Here is a 24,239-nt window from a genome sequence, read left to right on the forward strand (position 1 = left end):
GGGGTGCCAATAGCAGACCTACAAATTCTGGTGTTCTCTGGCAAATGCATATCGAGCTGCAAGGTGCTGGGCTGTGAGCACAGGTCCCACTAGAAGATTTATTTTTCAGATTTGTCTTGCTGTCTCCTTACCCACAATGTCTACACAGTTGATTATTTTGATGAAACATGATGAAGCCCCATCATGTTTCCGACATAAGGAAGTGGATGACAGAGAATCTTTTGCTTTTAAAGAGATTTGTTGGCAAGATCTCACAGTGAACCTCAACGGTTGTATGGTCGTATCCCAAAAACTGAGACTTCAGCGTTACCCTCGACCCTGTGCTCTCTTTTCAAGAGTGTATCTTTGGAATGTTGCAAACATCAGAGACCTTGTATTGAAAAATGATGCAGAAAAACATATCCATGCTTTTGTTACTTCAAGATCAGACTACTGCAAACTTTTCTCTCCGGTAACACTTATGACAATAAATAAACTTAAGTTAGTGCCCAACGTGGCTGCTAGAAACTTAACTAGAATGAATTTTGTTTTGACACATTACTCCACTATTAGCCTCTTGGCTGGTTGCCTGTTACGGATAGGGCTGTTTTAAGGTTTTATTGATAACCTAACTAATCTCTCTGAATTGATCCAGCCATACATACCTACAAATATACTAAGATCACAAGCAGGCCTCCTTACTGTACCTAGAATTTCTAAACAAACAGCCGGAGGTAGGGATTTCTCCCATAAAGCTCTACTAATGTGGAATGATCTGCCGATTAAGGTGAGAGACGCAGCCTCAGTCCCAACCTTTAAGTGTATACCAAAGACTCATCTCTTCAGCAATGTCCATGATTAAGTGTAGTTTGGCCCAGGGTTGTGAAGGCGAGCAGAAAGGCACTGGATTTACAAGCCCCCCCTTGCTGTCTTTGCCAGACAAGCTCTCATCTCCACTGGGATGTCCTCTCTCTAGCGCCATCCTAATAGGGCCACAGTGTCACTGGATCTCCGTCTCAGCCCCGAGGTGGTTGGGATGTATCCAAAGAATGCTCTAACTTCTTTGTCTTGTTCTGTTTAAACTTAGGTGGACATGAGCCTTTGGACCTCACCTCAGGACTACCAAGCCCGAATGACTCGTAGCTGTCCCTGTCCAATATCCTTCTAGTTGTGTTGCAGATCAAGTTGCTACCAGATAATTCCTGCTTCCACAGCTCTTGCCCACCTGAATGTCCCTTTCTTGTCCACCTGGTCATGCAGCTCACTTGGATTCTGTTTATAGACTCTGGATACAGCCTACATGTATTTATGAATTATTATAATCTCTTTGTATAATAATCTTTACCTGGCACAGCCAGAAGAGGAATGGCCACCCCTCAGAGTCTGGTTCCACTCTAGGTTTCTTCCTAAGTTTCGACCCTGCTAGGGAGTTATACCAAGCCACTGTGCATTAACTCTGTTGTTGCTTTCTCTTTGGGGTTCAGGCTGGGTATCTGTAAAAGCACTCTTTGACAACTGCTGATGTAAAAAGTGCTTTGCAAAAAAAAAATTGACAAAAATTTGAATGATTATGCAATTTATTTTTCCTTTCCGTTGCATTAAATCTAAAATGTGCCAATACAGTTGCTTTAAAAGCAGATGTGAGCAGGTTGGAGTTTTTTCGTCTTTACATCATAAAGTTGTAGCATAGCTTGTATAGTTAAAGTCGAATGTAGCCTGCCAATTGCGCTCTGGTCACTGTCCAATTGGTTTACATGTATTAAGTACAAAAAACATGATTTATTCTATTCATCATTTATTTTACAATGTAGGCTACTGTTTTTACCTCAAATGTTTTGTACTGTCCATAGTCTACTTAAAAAAATTTATAATACTCATATTAAGTGAATCCAGATACATTTAAGAGACAATCCAGATACATCTAACAATACATTTTTCTCCCAACCTTAATAACAACTTAGTTCAAATCAATTGCAACTATAATGAACCTGCCTGGAAGATAACTGATGTGTACTTTGACCCCAAACAGTAAGGAGGATGGTTTAAAATGTCAAGAAGAATTCTCCAGGAATCAGAGAAGGAGAAATGCAGAAGTTGGTTCAATTATATAGTCACAACATCTTAAATTACTACTATCCCATCCATTCCAAGAAGTCATTAGTCTTGCTTGAAGAAAGCCTATACTCTTATCAAGACAAACAGTTTGTAGAGTTCCTAAACATCAGTGAAACTTTGATTGGGACGGAATTCTACGGTCATATGAAACAAAACATTTTCTTCTGTCCACAAATATCAGAGTTGGGTTAGAATGCACATCACTAATAAGAACATTGACAGGTCTTCCCTTCTTTATGATATGAGCTTCCGGTAGCTTTATCATGGACACCAGGCTTCTCTTTTAGGTACTGAGATGGGGCTTAGACCTTAGGTACTGAGATGGGGCTTAGAGCTTAGGTACTGAGATGGGGCTTAGACCTTAGGTACTGAGATGGGGCTTAGACCTTAGGTACTGAGATGGGGCTTAGACCTTAGGTACTGAGATGGGGCTTAGACCTTAGGTACTGAGATGGGGCTTAGACCTTAGGTACTGAGATGGGGCTTAGACCTTAGGTACTGAGATGGGGCTTAGACCTTAGGTACTGAGATGGGGCTTAGACCTTAGGTCTTAGATGGGGCTACTTTTTGCCCCCCATCCAATCATCGTATAATTCCCTGTGAACTCTTTTCTGAATCTAACAAAGTGGTGAAATCAATGAAGAAACATTATAACTGTGGTCTTCTGTGTTTTTTCTGGGGTCACAAAATAGAGGACATGAGGTAAGCAGAGCAGACTATTAAAACATTTTTGGACTCAGACCCTGGGTGAAATGCTTATCAAAAGCATGGTATAAGAACTCAGAGACGGACACAGACATGTCTGCTGTTGAAAGATGACCATTCTGGTCTGTTTTGAGAACCCGATGATTAAATAATATAGGCCAACTGCATCCATGGCTGTCTGTGTGGCATGTTTTCCGTCTAAAGCTGCTGTTGGCCCGTCTCTCCTCTTTTCCCCCAGTGCTGACCCACTTTTTGCTTCCTGTGAGGAGTGACCCAGCCAGCATCGTCCCTGTTACAGATCGTATACACTCTACACACTGCTCACATTGCACATCTGCTATCATTTGCCACAGAAAACACTCCTATAGACAGTGCACAGCACATGCATAGGTCCTCTGATCCATACGTTAAAGTACTTCACAGGGATACCTTTTGTGCCTGAAAAGGCATGCTGTAAGACAAAGGGACAGAGTGAGGCAGAGAAAAACATAGAGAAAAACTGGAGATATGTCATTGGTCACTGATACATCCCGACCACCATGCAATAGAGTTAAAGTGCAAGCATTAGGAACAGCATTCAGTCACTTTATCAGTGACAGCCCATTTAGAGCTATTGAGGAATAAGCAAGTGTCTCACTAAATAGCTTCCACCTCTCCCTTACAATCAGTGCGTAGAGGGAGAGGCACCATTATTGCCATTTAGGCTAGATAACAATACATTTGCTGTCAATACCGGCATCTGTTTGGGGAAAACAAACAAAGCAATGTTACATGCAGGGTCATAGCCTCAAGTATTTACATTTACAATGATGGCGCTATCAGTGAAGGAATCAGTTCATCTTAGTAAAGTCACAATGCCAAATCTGTCTGTAACACAACTCACACACTTTGCAAAAATCTCGGCGAGAGAAGCCACCAAACCTATATATGCACATCATTCAAACCCTCATGCAATACCCAAGATACGCTATATTGCTTGCTTTGAGTTCTGACACTGACATTGGTTTTGATACAGACTGGGCTGTCATGTTCATGACATTTTAGTTGATGATTGGTTGTGACAAATAACAGTAATTAATTATTTTAGTTGTCTTTTTTTCATTTTATGCCACCATTTTACACGCTTAAAGTCACAAACAGCGCAGCTCGACACAAGCATTGCTGGCAATGGCAGTAAAGTGATGGTTGAATAACTGCTACAGAGCCTGTTAGCTAACTCTCCACCACCTCTCAGAGCAGAAAGTATAAATTATCAAACATACAGTTCGTTTTACAATTAAATATACCCTTTCATCTAACCCACCACCATTTTTATATAGGTGTTACATTAAAAATATATATATTTAGAAAATGCTGTGTGTTGAAATAGTTTTAGACAAGTTCCAAATCATGAAATTCGACTTGCGTGACAGACCATGTCAAACCAAAGTAATCAGATGTAATGACTTTTATTTTTCAGCAGAAGGCATGAAAGGTAGCTAGAACTTTCTAGTAAACACTTGTGAGAAGACTGACCTGTCATTTGTAACACAAATAAAAAGGAAATAAAAAGTAATTGAACAAAATAGTAAGGTGGCCGATAATAAGGGACGGTGGCCGATAATAGAGGGTTGTATTTCTCAGCCACGTCGCTAAAAAACTAGCAGAAAATATTTATATTTCCACTGACATTTCAGAAAAGCTAATTAATGACATGCTAGGTAACATTATATTATAATAATAGGGGATTCTACCCTATCAACACAGACTTCAAATTATACACACAGAACTATGCATTTACTGAATTAGCCTCTATCGTACATGAAGTAAATCACCAGAATTTGTAAATATAGGCCTATTTAAGTTTTCAAAGTCAACAAATGTAAAGCCTTTTACGTTCAGACAGTCAGTTTTACACATATATTGTAACACTTTGTACACACATGTAGCTTTAAAATAATTTTTTGTAGGACATTGTGGTCAGGGATGGTGGATGGGCCACCAACCCTGACTCTAATGCCTGCAATTTCGAATCACAAGACGTGGGCAATGTTTTATTCTAACCTTATTCCCAACCTTAACAAACACTGGAAGCGTTATCTAACTTTAACCAACTTCGACTTCGAGTTCAACTGGTGAGGGATGTGTGATATTGCCTTTTTTCTCTAACCTTTCCAATAACTTTATTCCCAACTTTAACAACACTGGACGTGTGTAATAATTGCGACAGGTTGAGATACAGACTAGTGCTGTGATTCAAGCTAAATCAATCCATTCTACTTCCCTTACTTCTCTCCATAAGAGTGCTGGGAGGGAGCCCAAGTAACAGCACCACACCTCTGCATGCCCCCAACATCCTATTAGTGTCTCAACATAATACAGGCATGCAGATGCAGACTGGAGGAGGGAAAAATGGGAGGGAAGTTTTGTAAGTCACAGACAGAGTGGGAATGTATTAGTGGGGATATTAGAGAGGTAAGAGACAGTGAGGGGAAGAGTGAGTGGTAGAGAAACAACTGAGGGAAGTATAAGACAGGATGAGGAAGAAAAGTAGAAGGTCAAAGTAAGGTTAAAAAAAAAGAAAAAGGAGCAGGAGGCGGTAAGGAAAATGCATTATATTCACAACCAAAACCAAGAACGCTAATTTTCTAGATACTGCCATAGGGCATTTCCACAGAAACAATGACACTTGCCGCGTTTACACTGGTGCCAAACCCTGGTGTTTTACCCTAAAGTCCATTTTTTTTCTGTTTCCACTGACACTGGCCAGGACCAGTCAGCCACTAGGCCATGGCCGAGTAGCCCGACTCTCACTTGATGGCAAGCCCTGAACTTTAGGACTACATCCCTCTGAGCGAAATGGACGTCCATCACAGTCACATGGACGTCCTCGCTAGGGGGAACCCTCGAGTAGGTGTTTTAGCAGGACGGACGAGCATCGAGTGACGTTGAGAGGGATGTTAAGCCGGACGGCCGGGAGAGGCAACTAGATCCCTCGTAGCGACGTGGACATCCACCACAGCCACATGGACGTCCTTGCTAGGGGGAGCCCTCGAGTGGATGTTTAGCAGGACGGACGGGGGATCATGGGATGTTGAGCTAGACGGACAGCGATTAGTGATATTTTGTAATGCAAGCCGGTGGGGGTTACCATCAGGACGCGCACTGCAACCTGTTCCTTACTTGAGATATCTGCATTTCCTATTTTTAAGTTCTAAGATTTGTCACATATTATGTTTCATTAAATATAAAAACGTATCAACTGATAATAAATATGTATGAAAAGATAATAAACACTGTTTTGACACATTTGTTTTCAGCTTGTCTTTGAATTCTTTCAGTACTAAAAAATGGTTCATGGAGGTGTTGGAGGGGTCTGGGTTGGAGCCGCAAATCAGCCACTCCAAGTATGTGCACAAAGCAGACTACCTGGAAGATCCAGAGGAGGAATGGGAGAAGGTTATGTGGTCTGATGAGACAAAAATGTAGCTTTTTGGTCTAAACTCCACTCGCCCAAAACACACAGCCAGGGCAACTAAGGAGTGGCTCTGCAAGAAACATCTCAAGGTCCTGGAGTGGCCTAGCCAGTCTCCAGACCTGAACCCAATAGAAAATCTTTGGAGGGAGTTGAAAGTCTGTATTGCCCAGCGACAGCCCCGAAACCTGAAGGATCTGGAGAAGGTCTATATGGAGGAGTGGGCCAAAATCCCTGCTGCAGTTTCTGGAAACCTGGTCAAGAACTACAGGAAACATATGATCTCTGTAATTGCAAACAAAGGTTTCTATACCAAATATTAAGTTCACACCTACCTTGTTTGGTGCAGACTTACTAAACTTTTTGCTAAGTTTGGTTTATTAGGAAAATAAGTGAGAACATGTGTGCAGAGTCTTTAAGCAGAATCCAGATCATCAATACAACCAATTGAACTTTGGACATGGACAACCAGGTGGCATATAGATAACTGCATCAAAACCACAGACCCATGGTATTCAAATCTGTCCCTTGATGCCAGTTCCAATCCAATCCATTGCAAACCCCTAATCAGGAATAAAATTATAAAAATAAAGAGTGGAACTGGCTTTGAGGGAAAGATTTGAATACCACTGACTACCATATACCTATGTGGCTTTTTCGTTAACACAACAGAGACTGCACCAAACAAATTGTAAATAAAGAGGTAGGGAGAGCAAGAGAGAGGTGGGGGGGAGCGATCTTGCCTTGTAAAGGTTAAGGGGAAGGATTAATTTAAATACATTTAAATAAAAAATGATTTGGGTAATATAAAACACCCATAGCCAGTTACCTTCGGAAACCTGACGCACCATCTGTCTGCTGCCAGTGTTGTTTAATTCAGTCATCTTTGACTTCCTTAGCTACGCAACCACCAACAATAACAACAACTGTTGTCGAAAAAATATATTTCCCCCTGAATTAACTTTTTATTTTTACTTAGGCAAGACTGTAATAACAGTTTTAAATAGTAACAGTTATCCCCGATTCATAATAATATATTAAGCACTTGCTCATTCCTCTCATTATTGATAGCTATCTCCTTTCCATTTCCATTCTTTCCATTATTAGAACTGAACTTAAATTATTTTGGGGAAACGGTAATTAATATCAGTTACATGTTTATGTTAACATTTAACTGCAGAAGGCAGGTAATTACTACATCCACATTACATTTTGATTGACTGTGTAACGGTCGGTCATTTCTATGGTCTATGTATTTCTGTTCAACATTGTCAACGATTCACAAAACGCAACCACAAAGCAATGACAATTAGGGCCTACATTTTCCTGTGCATCGTGATGTTTCACCTCTCAAATAAGTAAATATTATAGCCTAGTTATTTGAAATTGGCTTCCTGACATAGCAAAACAAGTTTCAACACTCAGTTAATTAATTCATTAAAACATTTACAAGGATGATTCCTTTTATTTTCAAACATTAATATGCAATGGGATAACAGATATTTCTATCCATCCATTTTAATGAGGATTTTCTAATTAGGAACATGGATGGAAATGACAAAATATGACGTACAATACTAGTAAAAATATTTTACACACACTTGAGTGTTTTTTTCTTTTGTTGATCAGAGATGATGCAACACAGAAGCTACTGACAAGCTTTTGTCTATTAAATAAAAATATTGCGAAGTTTCACAACAGTGCATTGGTGCAAAACAATTCTAAACTAGATTTAAACATACTGAATTTAAAAAGCAAATACATATCAGTAAATTATCTGTGCCTATAACTTTCCGCAGAGCTGTCAAACACTCTTCTGCAGCCATGCGCTAGACCTCCTAACTGATGGTAACGAACATAACTTGTATGTTTGTTGAGACGTTTCCTAACATTGTGGTAAAAATCCCTCAGATTGGAAACATTATTTTGAAATAAAAATATTGTGCAACAAGTTTGCAACATGATTGCTGTCATTAAAAATATTCCCTTTTGGTTGTCCCCAATAATAGCTGACCCACGTTGCCTCAAATTAGGGATCCTACTTAATTTCAGTTGTTTCTCCATGTTTTGTGGATCTTTGTTTGTGCTATGTGCCTCTGTTCTCTGTTGTGCCTCTTCTTTAGTTTTTTTGTCCATACGACCAAATAAAAGGAATGTTTTCCTACTCCTGTTCAGCGCCTCGTGTCCTGCCTACCCTCAACCGCGACAGATCTGGCTCAAACACGACTTGCTATACCCATTCTATGTATTTCTATATTTGTGTATTTTCATGGGGTGGACAAAATAACAGAAACACCACAGAAAAGGACTGTTGTGTCACAATCACAAATGCAGAGGTCACATTAGCTTGACAGCCAAATAGCAGTTGTTATGTCACTAACAAAAAAGGCTTGACAATTAGCACCTTGATATTTGAGTTTTCAAAGCAACAATCAGACAACTAACAGAATTCCAAAGAAGCCAAATAGTTGTTGCCTGAATTGCAGGTCAGTCGGTCACAAAAACTGCTAAGTAATTCAATGTGTCTAGGCGAACCGTCTCAAATCATGACAGCATATGCCGAACATGGACATATTGCATTAACAAAGAGGAACAATGGTCGCAAGTGGAAGCAGACCGAGAGGGATAGACGGGCACTTAACAAGAGAGCTGCTGAACCCCCTAAAAGCACAGACTTAAATGAATACAATTGAATTAGGAACACTGCAACCTCGTCTCAACAAAAACTCTGTCATGAGCTTTACAAAGCTTGAATTTATGTCAGGGCTGCCATTTGGAAACCACTTGTATCCAAGGCCATCGCACTAAAACACGTAAAGGGCATAAAACATGGATCCCTGAGCAATGGAAAAAAGTAATATGGTCTGATGAGACATCTTGTATCCTATTTCCTGCATCTAGATGGGTTTTACGTTTGGAGAAAGCCAAAGAATGGCTTCATCCCACAATGTCTTCTGCCAAGTGGTAACCATTATGGGAATCTGTAATGGTATGGGCAACCATTTAGTGGGAGGATTGCTCTGCATGGTCATATACTCTGCCCTCTCTCAGTTTGGTTGGAGTTGGTGTGTGTCCCTTTGGTCTGGTGCTTGGCAAAAAGGGCAAAGTGGGAGAGTGTTTTCCAGCCTGGTTGGCCCTGTTCAGGGGTTATTGTCAGACGGGGCACCCTATGCTGCAAACAGTGTTCCCTAATGATATTCCAATATTCCATGATAATCTGCCAATACACACTGCCAAAAAAACTGAAGTGGTTTAATAAACACAAAGATGACGTCATACGACTTCCATGGCCTCCCTAATCTCCAGATTGGAACATTATTAAACCATTACAAGAAATTCCGGAGAGCAGAGTATGAATTAGACTTCCACGTCCATCATCCCTCAAATAATTGGAGGCTTTTCTTCGTGAAGAATGGTGCAATATCCCACTACACACAGTCCAGGAGTTGTATGACAGCATTTTAAGAAGCATTGGAGCTGTTCAAAAAGCAAACGGTGGACCTACTCCTTATTAGATCATTGTTATTATTATATTATTAGGTGTTTCTGTTATGTTGTCCACCCTCATGTATATAATGCAGAAATGGAGTCAAGACCACAACCCTGGAGACCCAGACCAAGACCAACAACCAAACCTTGGAGACCAAGTCCAAGACCCAGACCCAGCGGGTCAAGACCATTACAAGACCAAGACCACTTTGAACACAAAAAAACAAGACCCAGACTGAAACCTAAGAATGTTTTCCAAACATAAAACAATGAGAAAATAATATAAGGAAACTACTTTTTTGTAGGCCACAGAATAACATTGTTTTATAGACGTAAACATACGTTACTAGATTAAATTACTTTACTGATTATAACAGAAATTATTAAGTTGCAATTAGTTTTACTACTACTGAAATAAGAAAAGCACATCCATACATGTTATAGCTTACACTCACCTAAAGGATTATTAGGAACACCTGTTCAATTTCTCATTAATGCAATTATCTAATCAACCAATCACATGGCAGTTGCTTCAATGCATTTAGGGGTGTGGTCCTGGTCAAGACAAGTTCCTGAACTCCAAACTGAATGTCAGAATGGGAAAGAAAGGTGATTCAAGCAATTTTGAGGGTGGCATGGTTGTTGGTGCCAGATGGGCCAGTCTGAGTATTTCACAATCTGCTCAGTTACTGGGATTTTCACGCACAACCATTTCTAGGGTTTACAAAGAATGGTGTGAAAAGGGAAAAACATCCAGTATGCGGCAGTCCTGTGGGCGAAAATGCCTTGTTGATGCTAGAGGTCAGAGGAGAATGGGCCGACTGATTCAAGCTGATAGAAGAGCAACTTTGACTGAAATAACCACTCGTTACAACCGAGGTATGCAGCAATGCATTTGTGAAGCCACAACACGCACAACCTTGATGCGGATGGGCTACAACAGCAGAAGACCCCACCGGGTACCACACATCTCCACTACAAATAGGGAAAAGAGGCTACAATTTGCACGAGCTCACCAAAATTGGACAGTTGAAGACTGGAAGAATGTTGCCTGGTCTGATGAGTCTCGATTTCTGTTGAGACATTCAGATGGTAGAGTCAGAATTTGGCGTAAACAGAATGAGAACATGGATCCATCATGCCTTGTTACCACTGTGCAGGCTGGTGGTGGTGGTGTAATGGTGTGGGGGATGTTTTCTTGGCACATTTTAGGCCCCTTAATGCCAATTGGGCATCCTTTAAATGCCACAGCCTACCTGAGCATTGTTTCTGACCATGTCCATCCCTTTATGACCACCATGTACCCATCCTCTGATGGCTACTTCCAGCAGGATAATGCACCATGTCACAAAGCTCGAATCATTTCAAATTGGTTTCTTGAACAAGACAATGAGTTCACTGTACTGAAATGGCCCCCAGTCACCAGATCTCAACCCAATAGAGCATCTTTGGGATGTGGTGGAACAGGAGCTTCGTGCCCTGGATATTCATCCCACAAATCTCCATCAACTGCAAGATGCTATCCTATCAATATGGGCCAACATTTCTAAAGAATGCTTTCAGCACCTTGTTGAATCAATGCCACGTAGAATTAAGGCAGTTCTGAAGGCGAAAGGGGGTCAAACACAGTATTAGTATGGTGTTCCTAATAATCCTTTAGGTGAGTGTATATTCATGCTTTTATGTCACATCAAATAAGCAAGCATCTTCATGAAAAGATGATAATATTTTGATTTAGCTACTATAAATAAAATGTATTAAAAAGTAATGATGTGCATTGAATTATGTTTCTTATTAATTCAGTTCGGGTCAGTCAAATTACGGTCTGGGCCAGTAGATTTCAGACCAACTGGCCCGATATGGCCAGTGAGAAAAAAAGTTAGCATTGGACTGTTCAGGACCCTGCCAACTACTTTCTAGCCATGTTGCCTTATGTACTTCTGAGCTACTACCGCCTACTACTAGCTGTGATTGTTACCCTTCCTCAAATTAGTTCAGTGGTTAAGGTAGCGTTCAATTCACTTTTGTTTGCAAACAACGGTTAATTAATTTCTGTTATCTTTGTATTCACCATCAATGTGTTCACAAACATGGAAATATAGTACCTATGCAGGGATAGGTTGGCTTGAAATGTAATTCCACCATTACAGTTTTTTTGGATTGCTTACACACTAAAATTAAAAGAAGTACACTATTAGCTAAATCTTACACTCAAGAAGCAAAACATCAGCCCATATTTGCACAACTATAAGCACATTGTCAACCTCACACTTGTTGCAAAACTCTACACACAGTGATTTGCAAAACACTAAACACACTTAACATACATTACACACAAAAATCTATCATGAAGTCACTTCCTTGCAATACCAAAGCACTGACTGTCAAATTACCACACCGTCCAACCAATTGGTTCAACACAGTCATCAGGTGTGCAAACACTTGTTTGCTTAATTGTAAACACACCAATCAGGTGTATAAGCACTATAAAAGCAGCAGGTGAGTTCATCGGTCTTCAAGCACAATGGAAAGAGTCAGAGAAAGAGTAAGACGAGGAGGAGAACAAGGAGAACGAGGAGGAGGAAGGGGAGGAAGAGGAATCAACAGAGGAAGAGATGGAGGCCATGCTGGAGGTAGAGGTAGAGGTAGAGGTAGAGGAAGACAAGAAGGTGCTCAAAGAGGACTGAATCTGACAAATGAGATCCGCGCAACACTGTTTGACCACGTTGTCAACCACGGCCTGACGCTGAGGGAGGCTGGACTGCGAGTACAGCCAAATCTAAGCCGATACACAGTGGCAAGTGTGATAAGAACATTTCGACTGGAAAATAGGTATTGTAAAAATATCAGCACTTCTGTTACCTTTTCCTGTGAAATTACTGTACTATTGTATACTGGAACGACAAGGGGGAAGGCCTCCTATGTTCACAGAACAGCAAGAGAGGGAGATAGTAAACATGGTTTTGGCCAACAATGCTATGACACTCAATCAGCTCCAAACTAACATTGTCAATAACCACGCCAGTTTCAACGATATCCATCAGGTCTCAACATCAACACTTGCACGCGTCCTAAATAAAAACCATATTCAAATGAAGCAAATTTATCGAGTGCCTTTCGAGCGCAATTCCGAAAGGGTGAAATGACTGCAGCATGATTATGCAGAGGTATGTATTCACTTTAGCATTGTGATCTTGCATACTGTCTCATAATCTTTTACTGTAATATGTATACTACATCTATACTGAACTACACAATTTTGCCTGACACTGTTCTTCAGAGAGTTTTACGAATGGATGGAGAGGAGATCCAGCATGAGTTCATTTACGTAGATGAGCCTGGGTTCAACCTGACGAGCACACAAAGGAGGGGAAGAAACATCATTGGCCACAGGGCTATAGTCAATGTCCCAGGGCAACGTGGGGGTAATATAACACTCTGTGCAGCCATTACACAGAATGGGGTCCTCCACCACCATGCCCATATGGGCCCTTACAACACAGCACTCATACTTACATTCTTGGACCAAATGCACAACATAACAGCAGCAAATCAAATCGATCATATGCAATACATTGTTGTCTGGGACAATGTGTCTTTCCACCGTTCTGCTCTGGTTCAGAACTGGTTTCAGCAACATCCACATTTCACCGTCCTATATCTTCCACCATACTCTCCATTCCTCAACCCTATAGAATAGTTTTTCTCGGCATGGCGGTGGAAGGTATATGATCTCCGTCTCCAAGCCATGGAGGAGGCCTGTGACCAGATGGAGGTAGCAGCGATGCAAGGATGGATTCGTCATTCAAGACGTTTCTTTCCAAGGTGTCTTGCTAATGACAACATTGCCTGCGATGTTGATGAAATTCTCTGGCCAGATCCAGCTAGGCGAAAAGACAATGTCTATATATAATTTTTTTTTTTTTTACAGTAAACTTACAGCACAATACGTAAAGTGACATTTTGTTACAGTATTATGAATCTCCATGTCAACATTTTGGGCGTGTTGAGAAATGAATGAGTTTATTCAGTCTGCAACATTGGTCTTGTGTAGTGTTTGGTGTATTTACATTATATTTGTACTTTGTTGATGGTAGCCTACTCTAATCATAGGGAAGTAGAAGTGCTAAAAGTGTTTTAGGTTTATCACAGCAGAGTGTAACTCGTGCAAACAGAGTATAGTAATGTGAAACGTAAGTGTTTCATATGGTAACAAAGTGTGGTTTTTAAACAGAAGTGTATAGTTTTTACAAGAATGTTTAATTATGCAAAGGATCTGTAGTGTTTTGCTGATTGGGTGTGTGGTTGTGCTTATTGTGTGTAGTGTTTTGAAAACACGGGCCCTGTTATGAAAATCGTGCTTAAGCAATCCAAAAAAACTGTAAGATAAATGTTTTTGGATGTTCGCTAAATTTGACGATATTGAACTTTACTTATATATTCAATATTAGGTAGCCTACTCTGCCCCATTCAAGCAGCTGGCTCTCTCAAATAGTACAAAGGTGTTGTTTGTGTAAAACAGAGTTTTTTGGGCTTCATTTGCAGCTCTAAGTTGCTTCTTTTGGGCTTCTTTTGACAGTTGCTTGTTGCTCTCTGATTTCTGGCAACACTAGGTTGGAGTGCAGTTTAGTCTAGCATTTGCCATCTAGTCATAGACAATACTGCCTTCAATAGCATGTTCATAGCACTTAATTTTTTATAACAGGAGATTTTGGCCAAATGTATTCAACAACAGGAAAACAGAGCACACATATAAAACATCTACACAGGTTAAAATGCCAGGTTCTTGTGATGTAAAATAATGAGATATATCCACTGTAGCTACAATTAGCTTTGTAACCTGTAAGTTGATGATAACATAATGCAATGCATTTACTTCCTCAGATGCGACCATTCTTATCAATGATGGACAAAACATATCTCCCCATTCGCTATTCAAAAACTTTGTAACTGCATTTGAGCTTGATTTTGGTAAAATATTAATATAATGACACATGCAAGTATCTGACCATATATAAAGGCACAATACCAACTTTGACCGTGCTGTGTTCAATTATTTCCAAAACACACAGAGGTTCTTTCATTTCCTGAAAAGCTGAGATTTTGGAGATATGAGGTTTCCACCCAACATTGACGATCTTAAGTGGTTCAAAGGTCAATATACATGATCATTTGCAGGATTAAAGAAAAAATAACAATCACAGCCATGATGAAACAGTGGTAACTACTCAATATAATTCAAGAGAACTGGTCAATGACATGGTGTGGCAAATTTAGAATTAGCTAGTGACTGCAGGTTAGTGAGTGAACAAATGGAATTCTTCTAAATAAAAGAATAAAATCAGACTAAGAAAGGCCATAACCGTAATTCCCCATGTATAAACCTCACCATCAATTTTATAGCTTAGTGTGTATACAAACCAGAGTATTACCACACCCATACATAAACCACATTTGCCTAGAGATTTCACCTTTTGCAAAACCCCTCCCCCAAATAGTCCTTGTCCAATCCTACCTTAGCAACAAGTCAAGACTTGAAGAAAGTCCATCAAGCTTTCTTCGTTAAGGCTCAAAATGGTTAAACAGTGTGCCTCCGCTACGGCACCTGCTGCCAATCCGACAGCAGGTACCGGAAAAGTTGAGGGGCGAGTTTACAGTGACTTCTTTTGGGTTGTGAAATGTGTTACTCAACCTTTATACATAATTATTAATTAGACAACAATGTTATCTAATGCTGACATTAGTTATTTGTACTAATGTGACCATTAATATGACTTATTTCTACTACTATGTTAGCTAGATAGCTAGCTACCACAAATTAGCTTGTTACCTCGGGGGCACTCATAGGCTTAACTTTCTGCTGAAGTTGATGATGTGGACTGGTAAGAGATCAATAATAGCTATGCAAACAGAACTTACCCGGCAGTACAAGATCATGACTGGTCCACAAGGCTGTGCTGGTCGAAATGAGTCCATTGAGTTTCTCATTCTTTGACTGAAAACTGTATGCTTGTTTCAATTATTGTGTCCCCTTCCTTCTTTATCTGATTATTATGAAATAATCCTTCCACTGCATATTGCAATCCGTCAATTGCATATTGCTATGCCTCGATCTGGAGGATATCACAGAGGTTTTAGTCCAAAAAGAATCACTTACACTAACCGGTAATATGCTATATTTCCCCTCCGTGCTTGGCTGTTTCAAGTACAAACCCGATTCCAAAAAAGTTGGGACACTGTACAATTGTGAATAAAAACAAAATGCAATGATGTGGAAGTTTCAAATTTCTATATTTTATTCAGAATACAACATAGATGACATATCAAATGTTTAAAACTGAGAAAATGTATCACTTTAAGGGAAAAATAAGTTGATTTAAAATTTAATGGCATTAACATGTTAAAAAAGTTGGGACAAGGCCATGTTTACCACTGTGTGGCTCCCCCTCTTCTTTTTATAACAGACTGCAAATGTCTGGGGACTGAGGAGACAAGTTGCTCAAGTTTATGAATAGGAATGTTTTCCCATTCTTGTCCAATACAAGCTTCTAGTTGCACAAAAAGTCTTAGGTCTTCTTTGTCGCACCTTCCTCTTTATGATGCGCCAAATGTTTTCTATGGGAGAAAGATCTGGACTGCAGGCTGGCCATTTCAGTACCTGGATCCTTCTTCTATGCAGCCATGACATTGTAATTGATGCAATATGTAGTCTGGCATTGTCATGTTGGAAAATGCAAGGTCTTCCCTGAAAGAGACGACGTCTGGATGGGAGCATATGTTGTTCTAGAACTTAGATATAACTGTCAGCATTGATGGTGCCTTTCCAGATGTGTAGGCTGCCCATGCCACACACACTCATGCAACCCCATACCATCAGAGATGCAGGCTTCTGAACTGAGCGCTGATAACAACTTGGGTTGTCCTTGTCCTCTTTAGTCCGGATGACATGGTGTCCCAGTTTTCCAAAATGAACTTCAAATTTTGATTTGTCTGACCACAGAACACTTTTCCACTTTGCCACAGTCCATTTTAAATTATCCTTGGCCCAGAGAAAACGCCTGCACTTCTGGATCCTGTTTAGATACAGCTTATTTTTTGACCTATAGAGTTTTAGCCGGCAACGGCGAATAGCACGGTGGTTTGTGTTCACCGACAATGTTTTCTGGAAGTATTCCTAAGCCCATGTTGTGATTTCCATTACAGTATCATTCCTGTATGTGATGCAGTGCCATCTGAGGGCCCGAAGATCACAGGCATCCAGTATGGTTTTCCGGCCTTGACCCTTACGCACAGAGATTGTTCCAGATTCTCTGAATCTTTGGATGATATTATGCACTGTAGATGATGATAACTTCAAACTCTTTGCAATATTTCTCTGAGAAACTCCTTTCTGATATTGCTCCACTATTTTTCGCCGCAGCATTGGGGGAATTGGTGATCCTCTGCCCATCTTGACTTATGAGAGACACTGCCACTCTGAGAGGCTCTTTTTATACCCAATCATGTTGCCAATTGACATAATAAGTTTCAAATTGGTCCTCCAGCTGTTCCTTATCTGTACATTTAACTTTTCCGGCCTCTTATTGCTACCTGTCCCAACTTTTTTGGAATGTGTAGCTCTCATGAAATCCAAAATGAGCCAATATTTGGCATGACATTACAAAATGTCTCCCTTTCAACATTCGATATATTATCTATATTCTATTGTGAATTAAATATAAGTTTATGAGATTTGTAAATTATTCCATTCCTTTTTTTACTCACAATTTGTACAGTGTCCCAACTTTTTTGGAATCGGGTTTGTAGTTGCCACTTACAAAGAAGCTCAGCTTGACGTGTGTAGCAACTGTAAGATAGTCAGGGCTTTTGTGAAAGGTCAAATATGACTCAAACATACATTGTACATTAATATTAAACATCTGTCACCAAAATGTATTTGTTGAGGAATAAAATGTTTTTGAAAACCCTGTAATCCTAATTGTATCATATTTGCTACTTACATTTCTGAGACCTCTACATCATCTGTGAAGACGTTAACCGGTGGAAACGGTTTTAATAATGTAAACTTGTGTATTAACCGCACCCATTAATTAACCGCTGTGGTTGAAAATGTTTTCAAAATACCTGTATAAGCCGTGGTATATAAACAGGAAATTATGGTAGCTATGGTTAAATTTCCCATACCACCCCAAAAAACAAACGCACGCACGCCAAAACCTTATGACCACTCACATGGAAAGAAAATAACATTGATCATCTCTAAACCAGGGCACATGTCAAGGTCTAGGTAGATTAGATGGTAAGCAAACAATCAGTTCTCATACTCCACATATTGGATGCAGGAGAAATGGGCAGGAGTAAAGACCTGAACGACTTTGACAATGGATAAATTGTTATGGCCAGATGACAAGGACAGAGCATCTCTGACATCCTTGACCTCCCTGTAGGCTGACTCATCGTCACTAATTAGGCCTACCACTGTGGTGTCGTCTGCGATCTTGACGATGGTGTTGGAACTGTGTACAGGAATGCAGTCGTAGGTGAGGAGGGAGTACAGGAGGGGGCTCAGCGCACAGCCTTGTGGAACACCTGTGTCCCTAGGTCATGGTGTTTGTTGACCAGCCTAGAGGGGATGACCGTGTTAAATGCTGAGCTGAAGTCTATGAACAGCATTCTCACATAGGTATTGGTTTTGTCCTGGTGGACCAGGGCAGAGTGTAAAGCTATGGAGATGGCGTCCTCTGTAGACCAGTTCAATCAGTAGGCAAACTGTTAGTGATCCAGTGTTGTGAAGAGGCAGAACTTGGGAAAAAACAGTTTTCAGATTTGAGTGTTTGAAATCCCCTGCAACAATTTAGCATGAGCATTAGGTATGTAGGCTGCAGTGACAACAATGTATGTGAACTCCCAAGGCAAGTAAAAAGGCATTGCACTTCATCGTCAAGTATTCCAGATATGGTTGAACAGTGACTTATCTTAGCGTCTGTACACCATGCTGTGTTTACATAAATGCACAGGCCACCTCCTGTAGTCTTACCGGAGTCTAGTCTAGAGGCCTCCCTGCTTCGCTCGCCTTTGTTTGCGATCTCGACGCTGACTCCGGGCATTTCCTGACGGCGATGTCAATTTTGTCTCCCAGCGCGTCTTCACGATCTGCAGTGGAAGTTGGGAGTTGTCGAAAACTTTCTATTCTTGCCGGCTATATGGAGTGTATGTTAGGCTGTACTGAGTGAATAAACTAAGAACTATTAAGTAAATTCATGCTAATTTGATACTGGGTAGCTGCTGACCCTCAGGTAGAACACATGCCGCCATCTTGGTGGGAATATACATATAGGCTATTCACACACACACCTGTCAATAATGCAGAGGTTGCATTAGCTCTCTCAACGCAAAAATTTGCACTTTAAATTAGAATGCTGGTAAAAGTACGTACATGGTGAACTCAGGCATACAGAATGCTGTGCAAATGTAGTTTTCTTTATGTCTTCATAACTCAAAGGTTACAGTATTAAAACCAGAACAATATCATAGTGATTGTAGTCTATCGATAGTATGATGAAATACAAACGCTGTAAAATGATAAGCTCTGGACACACATTGATCTTTATTCAAGGAACACTTTATATGAATAGGATTTCCTTTTTGATGTAATTTGTTAAACATGTAACAAATAATCAAACTATGGATTAAAACAAACCCAAGGCGGTGAAGCCAATTCATTATTATTACTTCTATTATTATTATTATTATCATTGTTATTTATTTTTTTTCTTCTGACATTTTGGGTGAAAAATACAAATTCCTTGTGAGATAAAATTAAAAAGATAGTACAAACCCAATAGCCACAACTTCTGATGCAATGCCTTGCAAATCGTCATCATGGTGGTGATGTGAAATGCATCCAAAGTTGCCAACTTTTGAAGCTCACCACACTCACCCCATGTGACCTAGAGTCTTCAAAGTTGGTAGTTCAATCTCCTCACAAGGTAGATTTTTGCCAATGGGACACAAAGTCCACTATATTGTATATGCTGCCATATTGGATGTTGTGAAAATTGCTTCAAATGCCCATCTTACCAAATAGCCGAACTTCAATAGGCTGGATTTTTGGCATATTTGGACCAGGCTCTCTCAACAGAAGTCAATCCAGACATTCTCATGAAAAAATATGGCCACCATTTACCAATATTTTTTTTGCATGCATGGCCTGGTACATTAATCCATATGAATCAGATATGGATATTCTTATTGCAAAATATGCATTGGTATACATTAGGGATGCAACGGTACAGTGGGCCCATGGTTCAGTACATATCACAGTTTGTGGGTCACGGTAACAGTATGGTTTCGGTATGAATGACATCATATTAGAGGAGTTTCCAGTCATGGAGCCGACAGTGGCAAAACAATGCTTGCAGACTGTACTTTGTTTACGGTCTTACCCTCATCACCGTATTGAACACTGAATCCGAACTGTTCCCACACAGCAGCCTCTTCAAATTTGCTTCTCTCTGTCTTGCCAGGGGTCCCCATTTGTACATTAGAGCTGAGAGAATATTTGTTTTTAGTTTCCCCTCACTTCATTTGGCGCCTTGTACGAAGGTTTCCTACTGCAATATTATTGCAAATCGTCCATTAGTTGTTTTAGGGGGAGGGGGTTGCGGTCAACGCGATTGCCACATTTTGAGACATTGCTGTGGTGTAAAGATTGTCAGCCCTCAGGAGCCACCTTACAGCCTGGGGCCCCAAGCAGTAGCCTGCCTGTTCACAAGCAACGCGTTTGGTTCTGTGGATGTAAATCTACAACTGTGTAGTCTACAGCATAGTAAGCATGTTCTGGAAATTATAGGAAAATGACCGAAATATCAAAACTCCATAGGGGCGTCCTGAACAGTTTGATAACAATGTGTACCGTTGCATCCCTAGTACACGTTCAAAACAATCTCAAGACTGCAGGCACTTTAAGCTCGGGGCGCTATAAAATGCTAATGTTTATACTGGTTGATATCTCTTGATCATTTTGTCTTAGAGTGATGAAATACCGCGCACATGCTGAGGGACATGAATCTAGCTAAGCTGCAAGTATGTTCACACTGGCCAAATGGTGGCACTGTTGCACTGGAGAAAACATTCAAACAAGTTCAGTGTCTCATAGCGGCCATACTGTTTGAGTTTTTCAAGAGTTGAGTTTAACAATACGGGTACCTCAATACAATACACCAAAGCTGATGGATATCAGGCATGCTCTTGTGAAGAAATAGATGTCTAGAATTATATGATTTATTAAGCAGGTTCCTACTGAGGACTATCTCCCTGCAAAAAAATCAGCCCATGTATCACCTAGTTATAAACCACATATGATTTTGAGCTAAATAAGTAAAATAGCTCTGAAGTGTTTTTCAGTTTCATAATTGTTTAGTTGTTTAAAGTTCCAAAAATTATATTTTTCAAACCCATTTAGAAACTAAATGACACCATAGGTTTCAAATATCAGACTAGCTGGTCTTGAGGGTTAGGCCTAGTCCACACGTTCACGGCTATTTTTTCAAACGGGGGGTTTTCTAAGCGTTTTGGCCTTTCATCTACACGCAGCAGTTTTAGGTAACTGAAAACAGACATTTTGAAAAACTCTTTCCAGGGTGAAGATATTGAGACTCTGTTTTCAGTGTTCACATGTAGACAGGGAAAAAAGTTTTTGGCTTGTAACGTCAGTGTGCGCCGTTATCTTCTTTGTTAACATGAGGCGATTTTGTGCAATGGTGGACGTAGCCAAAATAGTGCTGGTTTTAATCTTATTAATTACTTGGACACATAGCTTAGCAACAAAGTTGCAAATCACCTGCACTGCATACAAAGGCAGCAATGAGAACATGTAGTTAAGGTTTGGATGATCAGACTTTTTGGATTACCTCTATTTAACAGTTAAAAAGTTGGAACTTGCCATTTGAAATTGAATCTCATGGTCAATACACATACATTTTCAGAATGTAAGACAACTTTCTTTCACCTTTTGACAAAAACATTCTGTGTGGAAACTGTGAAATCCTGTGATACGCAACCGCTGAAATCCGCGGTCATGAACCAAAAGCATAGACTGAATTTAATCAGTGCCTAAGAGAGCATCAGTTAATGAATGAAGAGTACTAGTGCATCAGTGAAATCCATATTCAGGGGCACCCAAAAACTAAATGTTCAATAGAAATGTATTCAAGACAAGCTACTGGAAATGAAGTTGCCCCCTACATAGGCAACTGAACATGCTGTGTTTCAGCCAATCGGGGTGGGAAAGGTGTATCTCAACATCAACTATGAACTTATGAAAGTGTCTCTCTCCTTCCTCCCTAAGCTATCAAACTCAAGAGTAAATCAATAGATGAATGGGGAAGGCCCTCTCAAGTGATCTCTGAAAAGACAAACAACAGAACAATTGCCTTACAAATGCTACTTTCACTGGAAAAAGAGCGAGCAAGCTGCTACCTGGAAATGTGTTACTAAATTTGAGTAACAGCCTGAATTAGAGATGGCTAACCCCATTTTGATCAATGCTAGACTTCAGACAGACCAAAATAACACATGCTAATTTACATGTGCAAATGCCAGCACAAATGTTTAACACATTCACACATTAATCAGTAAAACAATGGCATGAGTGGACCATGTGCACATAAGCTCTAACACTTCTTTGCAACATGACTGGAAGGTAATGTTTCAACAAAATTACTGAATCTTCCATGAGGATGCAAGCAGGCAAATATTCATCATGGAATCACAATCAAACACCCAGCTTGACTGAACTAGAGTACTGGTGATTACCTAGGATACCCCTCAACACCTATTTGCTGCACTTCAAATTTGTATAAAGGTTCAGTACACTGAAGTTAGTCAGTCCATTCTGAGCAGTGTGTCATTTATCAACCCCAAGATAATTCCTGAAAGGGATGAGAGGCAAGCGAATGGAAGACCACTGTATTTACAACATAAATGGATCATTGTCAAATACAGTCAATACTTTGATTCACAATTATATACCACAATAAACGACATTGACAAAATCGTTGGTAATAATCCATGTGACTTGAAGAACAGTGTAGATTTACTGAGAATAATAAATGTTAATGGTCCCTATGTATTAGGCATTTTGAATTGCTACAGAAGAAATAATATTTCCAAAGCTTACAGACAGAATACAGTAATCATAATGCAGATTAAAGCATACAAAAATCTGGTGGACATGTATGTAATACACAAATTCTTATGTAAATACCATTACATATGCATTAAGGTGTAATAATGGTTTCAATGCATTTCAATGGTAATCGTAGGTAACGAAGCCAACATTGTAAAGACTCAAAGTGAATCCATTTTGAACCGGCATTTCTACTTCAGCACCACAGCAAGAGGATTGCCCGTAATGCAACATTACATGGAAAATGAAGAGTGCAAGAGCTGGGATTTATGCTATGACTTTGCGATAAAATATATTGAAATTGGAAAACATCCCCAACAAATACAAACTAAGTCAGTAACGGACTGCATTTTGCAAGCTGAAGGCATTGGCAATTTCATCAGACACTGCACGTCCATCCCAATTTACACGCGTCTTGCATGTATGGGGGTAATGTCATTCTTCACACCGATTACAACTAAGAAAATCTATTATGGCATTCTTTAATGTAGCGATTTTTCATGAATCATCACGCAGAGGCATCGTCAGAGATTGCAACCATCCTCGCTGTCTTACTGAGGAATCCAAAACGCAGTTTGCAGCGATGCAGTGGCATTCGGGATAGCTCTTGAAAATATTGCATTAGCTAACTTAGATAAAACATTAGTGATAAAGAATGTCACCCATTATTCCTCAATTTGACCAGAGGTAGCCTAAGAACAGTGGACATGTGATGGATTGAAGGGAGGATATCCGAGTTATAGGCTACAATAATTAAATCGTAACCAGTCAAGATGAGCCATGCTCATGAACAGCTTGGCTACATGGCCAAAACTACCCATAGCAATACTGAGACTAATAGGCAGCGTGACATATTCTACATCACACCTGCAATGTTATTTCTTCTTCGTTATGCAAAAAAAAAAAAACGGAAGGTTAATCGGAACTGTCCTCGAATACATGGTAGCCGGCAATGGCCCTTCCATCATTCCAAATCACAAACAACCGCAACGCTAACGTTACTGATTATCTACATAAGTAGCACCGCGGAGAAAATGCACGCTAGACAGTAGCAATATTTGCCACAATAATAATCAATTAGCTATAACAAGTTGTAAGCCAGTCAAATGTCGTGTACAATTTAGGGAAATATATTCTGAACGAATTAAAACGGCGTTTTGATGCTTAAGTCTGAGGACATAGAATGACAAGGACGTGATCAATGTATGTATGAATGTCAGTAAATCACTCACTATAACAAATAATTACATACATGGTATCGGTTAATAAATACGTTTAGACACATTGACAGAATAAACCAGGCTTCTC

At 40.0% G+C, this 24,239-nt stretch overlaps 1 protein-coding gene across 1 annotated transcript in view; it reads right to left on the bottom strand.

Moving 5' to 3' along the window:
- dyrk1b (dual-specificity tyrosine-(Y)-phosphorylation regulated kinase 1B) overlaps positions 1-24,239 on the bottom strand; it is a 77,791-nt gene that overhangs the window by 52,816 nt on the left and 736 nt on the right. The gene's annotated exons all lie outside the window — the stretch shown is intronic.

Source organism: Esox lucius, chromosome 20 (genome assembly GCF_011004845.1).
Source record: "Esox lucius isolate fEsoLuc1 chromosome 20, fEsoLuc1.pri, whole genome shotgun sequence".
NCBI classification, from domain to species: domain Eukaryota; kingdom Metazoa; phylum Chordata; class Actinopteri; order Esociformes; family Esocidae; genus Esox; species Esox lucius.